The 9,202-nt window shown below is 47.7% G+C and overlaps 1 long non-coding RNA gene across 2 annotated transcripts in view; it reads right to left on the reverse strand.

The window, feature by feature from the left end:
* The window catches only part of LOC142106008 (uncharacterized), a 180,790-nt gene extending 175,435 nt beyond the window's left edge, over positions 1-5,355 (reverse strand). For both annotated transcript variants that reach the window (XR_012679730.1, XR_012679729.1), the window contains exons 1-2: positions 5,194-5,355; positions 3,768-3,847 (exon numbers count right to left, since the gene is read on the reverse strand). This is a non-coding gene — a long non-coding RNA (uncharacterized LOC142106008). The remainder of the gene's footprint in view (positions 1-3,767; positions 3,848-5,193) is intronic.
* Positions 5,356-9,202: the final 3,847 nt, after the last annotated feature.

Genomic DNA, 9,202 nt, shown 5'->3' on the forward strand with positions numbered 1-9,202 from the left:
CGGGTGCAGGTCATAAGGGTATTGCGCATTACCTGGATGACTTTCTGTTCGTAGGTCCAGCTAGCTCCACACTGTGCTTAGATACGCTGTACTCGGCACAAGCACTATTCTCAGTTATGGGGGTACCCGTAGCGCAGAATAAGACAGAGGGCCCATCAACATGCTTGTCTTTTCTTGAGATAGAGATAGATACAGTAGCAGGATGTTGTCGGTTACCTGCGGACAAAATGTCTAAATTGGAGAGTTTGATTGACAGTACTCTGGCCTCTCCTTCTCACACTCTAAGACATGTGCAGGCGTTGTTAGGATTGTTTAATTTTGCATGTGGAGTTATTCCTATGGGAAGGATCTTTTGTAGAAAGCTTCAATTAGCCACAGCAGGTAGGGATAGACCTCATGCATTAATCTCGCTGTCCGATGAGATAAGGGCAGATGTAGTAGTGTGGTCCTTTTTTCTTAGAAAGTTTAACGGTTCCAGAATTTGGCCTTTCCCTCCTATTTCCACTAGGGAATTAGATTTATTTACAGATGCTGCAGGGTCCAGAGGCTTTGACGCGTACTTTCAGGGAGAATGGTGTGCATCTCCTTGACCGCAGAATTGGATTGATAGCGGTTTGGTAAATAATTTATTGGTTTTAGAATTATTTCCCATCATTGTGTCGCTGGAGTTGTGGGCGCCTCAACTCAGCGGGCGCAATGTTTCCTTTTGGTGCGATAATTTGGGAGTGGTCCAAGCAATTAATTGCCAGAGTGCATCTTCTAGGCCGGCAGTAAATCTGTTGCATGTCCTGGTGCTTCCTTGCTTGGATTACGACATAAATGTTCGTGCCAAGCATGTTCCGGGGGTAGATAACTGTTTAGTCCCTTTCCCGTTTCGATTGGGGACGGTTTCAGACACTGGCACCCCATGCCAACCCCATAGGTATAGCTTGTCCATCTTATGTTTTGCAGATGGTCGAGCCGGTATAAGATTCCTGGCTGAAGCTTCTCTAGCCCCATTCACATGGAAGGCCTATCGGTCAGCTTGGAAGCGATGGGAAAGCTTTCTGTTATCCTGTTCCAATCGTTCCCCGGGGGACTCTCACAGTATTGATGATTTTATGTGGGGGTGCTATCACTGGTACTAATCAGTAAGGGATTAGTAAAGCTTCAATGGCTTCTACTTTGGCAGGTATATAATTTATGGCTAAATTACAAGTACTTACGAATCCCACCAAATCGTTCATCATTAGCAAAGCCTTGAAAGGGTGGTCCAGGATTCGCACCGTACCTAAGGATAATAGGAGGCCTGTAGATCCTGCATTGCTGTCCCATATTATTTTAATTTTGCCAGATGTAACAACAGATCCTTTCAAGGTTGCCCCGTTTGGCGCAGCGTTCTCTATGACGTTTCACGGGGCCCTGAGAGTTAATGAGTTAGTTGCGCAGTCCAAAAGCAGGGTAGGGTCAGCCATCGTAGCAAAAAAATGTGATTTTATATATGCGGATAGTGTGCTATGTAAAATTACGCGGTCAAAAATAGACCAGGCAGGGGTGGGACATTGGTTCTCCTTGATTAGACAACAAGACCAGAGTTTCTGTCCAGTTAGGCTGTGTCATCAATTAGCGGGTTTACAGCCACAGCAGTCAGAGATTTGGTTAGTACACAGAGATGGGTCCCTGGTTTCTAAATTCCAGTTTCACGCTATTATGAGCAATGCTTTGAATGCCTTAGGTTTACCATCATTAGAATTCGGTACGCATTCTTTTCGCATTGGAGCAGCTACGGCTGCAGCCTCAAGTGGGGCTTCCGCAGCATCAATACAGGCATTAGGCAGATGGAAGTCTGATTGTTACAAATGTTATATACAACCTGATGTTTAATCATTTGTTTTTTCCCTTTACGCAGCTCTTCTTACCTTTTCCTTCTTTCTTAAGTAGTTAACCCAGAGCTATGCTACTCGCCGCTGTTGCGGGGACGTGAAGGGATTTTTTCCTATACATTAGGTTCTTACCTTCACTTGGGTTGCTGCTTTTCTTTTCCGTTCTGTTAGGCTTAAGGTTGGAATCAATGTTGCTCTATACCCCCTTCAATCACAGCCAGCAGTTATTTAGTTATGTTATTCATAGTAATGGTCCCTGATTAGGGTGGTAGTCGTGATTGCATACTGGTTAATGGGTCTCGGAGCTTATTAGTGTTTCTGCAATAGACTGTTTGTAGGTTTCTTGGGTTCGTCCTCCTGTTTTGGAATTGACACATGTTTCATATCTTCTGTTGTAGGAGTGGAAAAAATGAAGATTGATGTTTGAGTGTTGGGACACTCTTATGTTTACTGGGCGAGTAGGCATGCATTATCTCGAAGATGTCCCTGGTTACCTGCTCTCGCTTCTATTAGATGGATAGGGAAGAGAGGCATGAAATGGGCCGAGATTAATCCGTTTCTTTCTGGTGAAATTTACAGACATGGTGTGCCCGACATTCTGGTTTTACATTTAGGGGGTAACGATGTGGGCCAAATTAAATCACTAGAGCCAGTGCCGTAACTAGACATCTTGGTGCCCTGGGCGAGACAAGGCACCGGCGCCCCCCATCTAAGTGGGAGTGGCAAACATAATGTGTGGGTGTGGCTAGCACTTTACTGAAACAATTCTTTATATATATATATATATATATATATATATATATATATAATATGACCATTTAAAGTATGCAAAAAATATATAGCAATAGGTATTCTAATTTTTATGCACTTAATGCTGAAATAAGAGCAGCAAAACTGTGTCTTAAGGAATTGTAGACTGTAAGCCCCAATGGGGCAGGGAGTGATGAGAGGGAGTGATGAGAGAGAGAGAGAGGGAGGGAGGGAGAGATAGATAGATAGATAGATAGATAAAGAGTTCTGTTGCCCTTTTACAATTGTTAATTTATAAAGCAGCAAAGATGCTGAAAACAAGTTTAAAGAGATCATGAAATACTGGTTTGCTATCGCTGATGTGAATACTGAAAACAAAACACTGAGGTGTTCTTTTAAAACTAGAGACAAGGATAAAGGGCAACAAGAAAGACTGAATGATGCCTTTATATTTGGCATCTCCACATTAAATCACTTTAGCATAGTTAAAATAAGGATTTGTGTAGTTGGTTTGCGCTATAAATCCAAAGAGACCATCTTTGTTTTCAGACTGCACGAGTGTCCATTAAAATGATCCCCTCTCTCTTTTTTTATACAGAATGCATCTGGCATTAAGGCGGGGGTCTCAGCAAGAGAAACGGTGGGATTATTGTACAATTATAACAGTAAATAACTAAAGAAAAGTAAGCACTTAGGAAAAAAAATTCAAAGTGTGTTTCCAACTTAAAATGACTATACCCTGTTTCGTACGTGCCGATCTATATTTACGAGTATATTCCTTTGTCTTTCTTACGTCCATCTGTGTTTTCAGTCTTTTATAGTATCCAGTCTGTGAGTCTGTGAGAAAGAAGAGCTTGGTGCTTCTGCCCACAGTGGAACGCAAACTTGCGTTCCAAATGACGAGCTTCCTGTCGGTGGAACGCACATGCGTTCCACTGCGGAACTTAAGGGCAGAAGCACCAAGCTCTTGTAAGTTAGTCTCTCTCTCTTCAAGGTATGGAGTCAGGTACCGGGCGGCAGCTGCGCCCCCTTGGCCTTGCGCCCTGGGCAACGGCACCGCCTGTACCACCCTCGTTACGGCCCTGTGTGGGGGAGAATACGCCTAGCACTTACAAGTACTGGACTGGTCTCCAATCCTGTACAAGTTTCTCGTACCTGTTCTTGTAGTATGACCACATAGAGCTGCTGCTGTCATCTTCCGCTCACTTGATGCTTGTCCGGATCCTGCTGGGGCCCTGTTTGGAAAAAATATTTTTAATATTCACCACAAGGAAGGAAAGCAAAGCAACAAGTGAATAGTCCAGGCCTCCGTCCTCTAACCAGCCCTGACATGAAATAAAAGTACCCATGTTTTATAATCAGGTCTCCTTCTCAAAATTACATTAAAAAAGGCATATTTCCAGTCTTACCAACCAACATTAAATTAAGAGCACTCCCATTTCACAAATAGGGCCTATTCAACACCAACTCTGTTCCACATTCAATTAAAACACACCCAAATCCCCAGTAATAAATTAAATTAATAGCCCCCACCACCACAATCATCCCACAAGTATAAGAATAGCCCCACCAATAAATTAATAACCCTTATTCCCATTAAATTATTAGTCACCAATAAATGAATAGTCCTACTCCTGTTAAATTAATAGACACACAGGCTGAGGGGGGGGGGAGAGGAGACACACAGGCTGAGGGGGGGGGGCAGGGGGAAGAGGAGACACAGGCTGAGGGAGGGGGGGAAGGAGAAAGAGCAGACACACAGGCTGAGGGGGGGGGGGGGCTGGGGGAAGAGGAGACACACAGGCTGAGGGGGGGGGGGCAGGGGGAAGAGGAGACACACAGGCTGAGTGGGGGGACAGGGGGAAGAGGAAGACACACAGGCTGAGGGGGGGCAGGGGGAAGCGGAGACACACAGGCTGAGGGGGGGGGAGACACACACTGGCTCGGGGGGGGGGGTGGGGGGAGACACACACTGGCTCAGGGGGGGGGGGGAAGACACACACTGGCTCAGGGGGGGGAAGACACACACTGGCTCGGGGGGGGGGAGACACACACTGGCTCAGGGGGGGGGAGACACATAGTGGCTCAGGGGGGGGAAGACACACAGTGGCTCAGGGGGGGGGGAAGACACACAGTGGCTCAGGGGGGGGAGACACACAGTGGCTCAGGGGGGGGAGACACACAGTGGCTCAGGGGGGGGGGGAGAACACACAGTGGCTAAGGGGGGGGGGAGACACAGGCTGAGGGGGAGACACACACACACAGGCTGATGGGAGAGAGAGACACACACACACACACACACAGGCTGAGGAGGAGGACACACACACACAGGCTGAGGGGGAGACACACACACACAGGCTGAGGGGGAGACACACACACACACACACACACAGGCTGAGGGGGAGACACACACACACAGGCTGAGGGGGAGACACACACACAGGCTGAGGGGGAGACACACACACAGGCTGAGGGGGAGACACACACACAGGCTGAGGGGGAGATAGGGGGAAGGGGAGAGAGAGAGATTCAAATACAAAGAGAGAGACAGGGTAAGAAACACATGCTGATTATTACTTACCTACATAGCTGGAGTACAGGCTGGTGAAAAATGCAACAGAAGCTTGTGGGGCTGTCCAGGGGGGCGGAGGGTCCTCTGCTGAGCAGTCTCGATACTTGTAGCAGGCAGCTTGCTGTGCTGGACAAGCTGAAGGGCTGACCACGGGGGAGGGGCGCCTCTTTCAGCTTGCTGTCACTCAACACAAAGTGGGCGGGCAGATCGGCTTCTTGTAGGAGCGTCCTGTGTTGAACTGCACAGGAGCTCCTTAGTGTATTTGACTGTAAGGTGGCATAGAGGCTGGAGTGCCTCTAGCAGCATGGCGCCTCCCACCTCCCCGCACTGCTTATATCGCGATCTGCAGCGCTGACTCTGCATCAGCCCCAGATGTGTACCTGGGGCTGTGACTTGTTTAATAACAGGGGGGGCCGTGGCGCCCCCTAGACTTTGCGCCCTGGGCGGCGGCACCGGCGCACCACCCTCGCTCATTAGGATTCGTGAAGACATGGCAATTGTTTCAAGTAGATGTCCGAAAATGAAATTGTGCTGGTCTTACATTGTTCCGTGTCGTCAGTGGAGGCCCAATATTCCTGCGGTTACCATAGCAGCAGTTGTCAGAAAAGTGAATCAAGCAGCCAATAAAATATTTGGGGGCGCTAGGGGGCTTGGTTATAACTCACCCGTTGCTTATTTGTTCAGATCAGATGAGGTTCACTTGTCGGACGAGGGCGTGCGTTACTTTATAGATCAGTTATGTTGGAGGTTGAGAGGTGTTATTAGGTCTATAGTGGCGGGCCGCATATATAGAGATACATTGCGGCGTGGGTAGGAGAGCAGTGCAGTCGGTAAGTGTGCATATGGTGCTCGGTTGATCTTGTCATAGGTCACTATCCCCTTTTGTTCATGGTGCCATCGTATGGTTGGTCCGCCTATGAGGAGGACCCTAGGCCGTAATTTCAGATCTATACTGGCGGTTGGTAGGGGGTGTAGTCTTGCCGTTGTACTTGATTTTTAGCACCGACCAATAGATAAGGTATGATCCTGGGTTGGTGGTACTATGGTCTGACCTTTCCACCGTTTTTGGTTTTGCTGTTGCTGACTGCCCTGCTCTCGTCCGCCTTACAGTCCCATTTAGCTTTTATTTAGGTAAATTTAGAATGCCAGTTAATAAATGCTATTCATTTATTCCAACTTTAATTTGGTGTCCGTGTCTTTATTGGGATGGTGCTAAAGGTTCCTACGGTGTGGTGTGAGTCGAGGGGAGCCTCCCGCTATGCATTTTAACAGTCCTGATATTTCCACAGTACCCTGTTGGCCTATCTTTCTTTCAAGTATTCCAGTTTTACATTTTAATCATACTTGCCAACTCTCCCGGAATGTCCGGGAGACTCCGCATTTTGCAAGAGTCTCCCGGACTCCCGGGCGAGTGTGGCAATCTCCCGAATTCTGGGCAGTATTAGGTCCCAAACGCAGCGATTCCTGCTGAATCGCGGCATTTGGCCCCCATCATTACATCACAGGGGGCGGGGCCAAAATGGCGCAAATTTTAGCGCCCCGCCCCCTCATGCCCACCTCCACAGAGAGCTGAAGAGAGTCGGTAAGTATGATTTTAATGTTTAAATTGTATTGGTTTATATAGTGTCTGTGTGTGTGCTTCTTGATACAAGCAGAACATGGAGACAAGGAGCGGTGCTATGCATAATGTAAAACACTTCTTACTAAACTGAACTCAAGAACAAACATAAAGCAACACGTTTTACAGCAGGCTGCAAAACAGCACAGTAAAACAACACAGTGGTGAAACATGGTATTGCAGGCATGAACAGCAATGTGGATCAGAGCCACATCACAATATCTAACAGTTTATGTCAGCAAGCATACACATGAGCTTTCCCCTATATAATGTTTGTAGATGGATGATACAAAATGTTTCCCAGTGAAGGCAATGCCTAGTATTCAGTCAAGCCACATAAATTGATGCATAAATCTCAAGTAAAAATAAGTAAAAAACCTGCAGATGCAAAGCCTGGAGCATTCGCCTAAATGCATAGTGTTTGCCATTTGATGTTCATTAATATATCTCACTCTGCAACACAACAGTTAGAGGTGCAGAACAAGGTGCGGTACTGCAGATAAGCAACATTCAGCAAGGGATGGCCCAGATCCGCACAGTAACTCTTTTTAAAAGTAGAGGAAAATTTTGTTCCCTTGCAGTCACCACCAAGTTGGTAGGCTTGTAAGCAGGGCCGGACTAGGACTAAAAATCAGCCCTGGCATTTGAAGCATACAGGCCCACCTCTGTTGGTGACGCTGCGCAGCGGCGACGGCGCAAAGGGCGTGGCCACATTATGTTGGATGCGTGGTTGACATGGGGCATTGATATATACATAATAATAAAACATTACATTTATCAGGCGCTCCCCACCCACATCACGCCACCCCCACCCCAGAAACACATTACAACACCCTAGTCCACTGTACTTATCTACGCTTCTGACATCCATCAGGATGGAAACTTCCTGTAGAGTGAGCAGGGAAGCTCTGAGTCTCACAAGATTAATAAATCTCATGAGAGTTAGAGATCCTCGGCTTGCTCTGCAGGTTGTGTCCTGTCCGGGGACTGGGAGCAACTATCAGATTCCTACTGCTAACCAGAGCTAGTGTCACTCACCGGACCGTGAGTGCTTCTTCCCGGACATTTAGGAACCGTGGCCGTCCTCCATCCTGAGGGACTGCGCATGCGCAGCCCTTTCCAAACCTTCAGTGTATGTTCCTTTAACTTAATTGGCAGATCAGGCAACCTCCCCTCCCTATATTAAGCACCTGTGGTCAACACCACGTTGCCTGATCTTGGAGTCTCATTCCCTATGAGTCTCTGAAGGTGTTCCTGTGTTTCCTCGTTTATTCAGCCCAGCTGATTCCTGTGGTTTCCAAACCACTTCTACCTCTGTGGTTTCCAAACCACTTCTAGTACTGTGGTTCCCATACCACTTCTACCATCAACTGTATCATCGTGACTGTGAGCTGATTCCTATCCGCTGCCTCCGTGCACTACAGTCTTCTAACCACTTCAACTCTACCATGTATTATTGGGACTGTTAGCTTATGCTATCCGCTGCCTCCGTGCACTACTGCCTTTCATTCACTTCCATTCACCTGTTCATAATTGTGACTGCCAGCTGATTCCTATCCGCTGCCTCCGTGCACTACAGTCTTCAACCTGCAACTCGTCTGTGTTTCATCATCGTGACTGCTAGCTGATTCCTATCCGCTGCCTCCGTGCACTACAGTCTTCAACCTGCAACTCGTCTGTGTTTCATCGTGACTGTTTGGGCTGATTCCTATCCGCTGCCTCTGGGCGCTTCAGTCTTCAGTCCTTGTCAACTCTCCCGTGTTTCCTTGAGTCTGCTGCCTATGGTGCTACCCGCTATTCTCCGTGATCAACAGTTCCAGTTCAACTCTGCTCTCCAGTGTCCCATCGTTACTGCACCTGCTGGTTGCTATTGGCTACCTCCGTGTTCCCGCAGAGTCCCGCTGCTACTACTCCTCAGCGCGACTTATCCATCTACTGCTGATCCGCTCTCCACGCTTTCCTGTGTGTCCCTGCTGGTCTACCTACCTGTGCGCTGCACCTACTAGACCACCGCTTCACCCATCCAGGGACTTCGCATCCTGCCGGCCTCCTGCCGTTCAGGTATCTCTGCACTCCTGTCTGACTGCCTTCTCCTGAACCACGGTATGCATACTTCTCATTGATTGTGCTGTGTATTGCATACCTTGCTGGACTGTGTTGGTTCTCCTCTGGAGTGTGCTATCCACCGAGTCTATTGCCATCATTGACTGTGTTATCTTATGCTGGACTACTTCAAGAGACTTTCTATATTGGCAGTGTTGTTCAGTCATCTATACATTAATATTGTGCATAATACTGTGGTTCAAAGTCAAGGTGCCCGTGTATATCTTGTGCTGCAGTCTCTCCCCGTGCACCTCCTCACATATATATTCAGTGGTACAACTTGCTGAAGGCAGACCA

Source organism: Mixophyes fleayi, chromosome 1 (assembly GCF_038048845.1).
Source record: "Mixophyes fleayi isolate aMixFle1 chromosome 1, aMixFle1.hap1, whole genome shotgun sequence".
Taxonomy (NCBI): Eukaryota; Metazoa; Chordata; class Amphibia; order Anura; family Limnodynastidae; genus Mixophyes; species Mixophyes fleayi.